At 32.6% G+C, this 4110-nt stretch overlaps 1 long non-coding RNA gene across 1 annotated transcript in view; it reads left to right on the top strand.

Moving 5' to 3' along the window:
- The first annotated feature begins 3585 nt into the window (after positions 1-3585).
- LOC107550436 (uncharacterized) overlaps positions 3586-4110 on the top strand; it is a 1661-nt gene continuing 1136 nt past the window's right edge. The window contains exons 1-2 of the long non-coding RNA XR_001604667.1: positions 3586-3658; positions 3733-3787. This is a non-coding gene — a long non-coding RNA (uncharacterized lncRNA). The remainder of the gene's footprint in view (positions 3659-3732; positions 3788-4110) is intronic.

Raw genomic sequence — 4110 nt, 5'->3', positions numbered from 1 at the left:
TTACCTAAAGTTTAAATATTCATTAGGGCAGTGAGAACATTGGAAGAGCACACTCAGTGAGTCACATTGTGCACATAATGCTCTGATTAACTGGCTTTTGACTCATATGACATCATGTGTATATATACTAAATAGACATGGGTATGAGATCCATTACTCATTTTGACTGGCAGTTTGGACATGTTAAATGCTTCCAGTCAAAGGATGTAACACAGTTTTGCCTTTGAAACCATTTGCTTGTCTCGGGGATTATATGATGAAAATATAATTTGCAGAAAACAAATGGCCAGGTGTTCAATTGTGTTAATAGTGGAGACCATTATACTTGTGTTAAACTGTAGTTTAAAGTATACAGCATTTAAAGTTAAAGTGGACTTTGGTCTGGCGTTGCCTAAACGAACAATCTGTGATTAGTAAAACTGTTGAGCTGTTGTGATGTAATAAAATCCCTAACGCATGCTTTTTATATTGATATGGTGCTTCTATGTGGTTTACACTCTTAATGTGAACTTAAGAACTACTGGTATTTCATAACATTTTAATTAACATTTAGATGATGTTGTCCTGGCTGTACTTCTCAAGGTTTCCTATACATGGGAAACAGTTTAGCTGAAACAGTGCTGATGAGTGACAGTAACTAAGCCTACAGTCAGCAGCAATAAGTGAAGCATGAAACCAGAGAGAGAGACTTCACTTTAGTCTCCTCTTTCTCATTCACAACTGCTGCCTTGAAATGTTTATTTCCTTGTTTTTATTCTGGTTCCTGAGCGGCGTCATCTTTGCTTCACGCATCACTTGAGAGCTGGTGACAGATGAATTATTTCTTCTCTTCTATTACTGTGAAGTTAAATGACAAAACATTCTGCAGCTAAAGGGTAAGAGATACTGATGAAACAACCTAGTCATTTAGTCAACTCGAGACGTCTAGACTAAATTTAGCCAAACATTTTCTTGAATCAATAAATCTAATTCAATAAATGCTACCGCTCAAAAGTTTAGGGCCGGTAAGATTTTTAAGACTCTTATGCTCATCAAGGCTGCATTTATTTGATTCAAAATACAGTAAAAGTATATGAAATATTATTAGACTTTAAAATAACTTTTTTCTATTTTATTATGTTTTAATGTAATTTATTCCTGTGATGCAAAGCTGAATTTTCAGCAGCTATTACGCCAGTCTTCAGTGTCACATGATCCTTCAGAAGTTATATGCTGATTTAGTACTTGAGTAACATTTCTTGTTATGATAAATTAATATTTTTGTGTAAACTGTGATCATTTTTCAGGATTCTTTGATATGAACAGAACAGAAAGAACAGCATTTATTTTTATTTTTTTTTGCAACATTGTAAAAGTCTTTGCTGACACTTTGCTGAATAAAAGTATTAATTTATTTAAAAAAAAAATCTTAACTCAAAACATTTGAACAGTAGTGAACCTGAAATACCATTTAAAAAAAAATTAAAATATGCCTTTAAAAAATACTATACTGCATTAACTTCAACTAAAGCTAAAGTTGAGAAGCTGAATTTCAGGAAAATGTTTAAGCAACACCAAGATCATTGGTTCGATTCCCTGAGAATGCTTGAACTGATAAAATGTACTGTATATAGTGTGAATGCATTGTAAGTTTCGTTGGATAAAATCATTTACCAAATGCATAAATATAAAATGTAAAGTGCAATAAAAAACTCACAACATAAACTTGTGCCTGTGAGAAGCGTGAGTCACGTTCATATTGCATTAGGCACGCCACTCTCACTCCAGAAATCTCTCTGTATAGCCGAGTGACCTGATTGTGATCTTATTGCAAAGAGGTTGTTGCAGTCCTTTGTTAAGACATCTGGACCCCATTACTGTTGCATGCTTTTACAAGGCCTTCACATCACGTACTGTAAATCGAAATATTAAATTCATAAGCACAGCTAGAGAGAAACCGAGGAAAGAGAAATCACTTTGAACCTGCAAGTCTAAAGAGATATAATCAAAACAATCACAATTAAAATTTCTGCAGCGCTCAAAGTGCAGAACAAAGAATAGACCACCCTCAACCTGTACACACACACACACACACACACACACACACACACACACACATATATATATATATATATAACCATTTCATGCTCTTATGAGAAGGAATCGTGCACTGGAAAACATGACTTTAATATAAAAACTGACCATAAATAATAAGCCCACATACCATTTATCTCACTTTTTTATTTGATATATTTTTTTATTTTGAAATAAAAAACACAGTATTAGAGAAAATATGAGAGAAGTGATTTGTTTTACAGCAAGTAGACATTTGTTACTGTTTTACATCTTATGTGGAGCCGACTGAATATTCAGTTCTTGAGTTATTTGAAATCATGCAAACTACTGTTTGAGCCCAAAACTCATAAAATCAGAATTTATAAGAATTTTAAAATTAACTGAGTTACATAATTTATTTTAATAGTATTTAAAAGCAATATTCTATAATTTAAAATGATAATTTTCAATATAATAATTGACTTATTGAGTATGTGGTGCGATACTGGAGTAATGCTCACCAAGATAGATGCCGTAGAACAACATAAAAGAATAAACACAGCTGATCACCATATTAAAAGAAAACATTATAGAAAATCATTTAGCCAAAAGAAAAAAAAATCTAATGTTTTGTCTGTAATTATAATCCATATACATATAAACTTCTTTTCAAGTGGGCTTATAAAGAAGGGTGGCAATAACCCTTACATTTCCTAATAAGTCCACCTAGCTAAAACTCACTGAACCTGATATAAAAACACATTTATTGAATTCATAGTGCTCAAAAGACATCCTTTCATGAACTTCACCCACTTACATCATTTTCATTGTGGGGACAAAGCAGGTAAAAGTAAGTGAATGAATGAATGAATGAATATAGGGACTATAAGGGACTAGACTCTGCCTAAAATGTCTCACAAGCTTGTTAAATTGACAAGAAATATTAAGCAGAAAAAACCCGAGACAGACTGAAAGAGAAAGTCCTTGCAGGTGCTCAGACAAAGAAAAGAGAATTACAGAGAGGTTTAGACTTCCTTAAGGTAAGATATACATACAGTTACAGACAGTCACTATGATAAGATTAAACATCCAGATAAATCAATTTACATTGACCGGTTGTGTTTGGTTTTTGTTGGTAAATTCTGAAAAATGTCAAAATATAAAAACCAATATATGTAAAAAAAAAAAAAAAAAAAAAAAAATATATGTAATTCATATTTGTCCATTAAATAAATAAATAAATTGAAGCATTACAAGTCTCTGGACTTTTCATGTTTACAATTTAAAAAAGGTATTTAATTTACCCATTTTATGACCGAATTATCCTTGACCCCTTGGTTGAAAATGAAATAAAATAAAAAAGTAAAGTAAAACGCATAAAATAAAATAAATAACAAAATGTGTGCACCCTTAAGATTCACCTTTCTATTCATTTCATATATTTTTCCTCAACAGATCTTCTTTTCAGATGATTATGAGCAAAACTGAATTGCTCTGTGGTAGCCTACCTATTAACATGTTTACAATAATAGCATGTTTACAGAACAGGACAATTGTTTATCCCCTATATACCATGTTTACATCTGTGACCTCGACATACCATATGTTTAGAGGCTTTGCGTTGGTACATATGGCAGTGCTGGTGTCCTCATCATTCAGCCAACATCAGCTCAGCCTGTAATTAAAATGTTCCTTTAGAGACTCGTCACGTGAATCGAGCTGAGTTTCCTCTTGCCGGCGAGACGTAGTTCAGGTATGGGATTACAACTCTGCCACAATTCTGCGCGCGAAAGATCTGAGTTTTGTGGAGAAAATGTTCGTTTCGCAAAGAAAAAAGTCTTTCTCAAGCTAAATTCTGATTGGCTGCCTTGACAACCAATCACAATATTTCTTGCATTACCTCGACAGCAGAAGAGGAAAAATACAGTGCATAGTTTGATATAGAATAAGTTGATATTCTGATTATATTTTTTTCCAAGCACATTTTACCAATAATTATAACTACTATTAATCTTGTATTTAATCACTTATAATCTATATATTATTGTTCATGATGGCTGGAAGTGAAAAACGCCT

This window comes from Sinocyclocheilus grahami, unplaced genomic scaffold (assembly GCF_001515645.1).
Source record: "Sinocyclocheilus grahami isolate Dianchi unplaced genomic scaffold, SAMN03320097.WGS_v1.1 scaffold16.1, whole genome shotgun sequence".
Classification (NCBI taxonomy): domain Eukaryota; kingdom Metazoa; phylum Chordata; class Actinopteri; order Cypriniformes; family Cyprinidae; genus Sinocyclocheilus; species Sinocyclocheilus grahami.
Note: the sequence above shows the minus strand (reverse complement) of the source record. Positions and strands in the feature narration are given on the sequence as shown.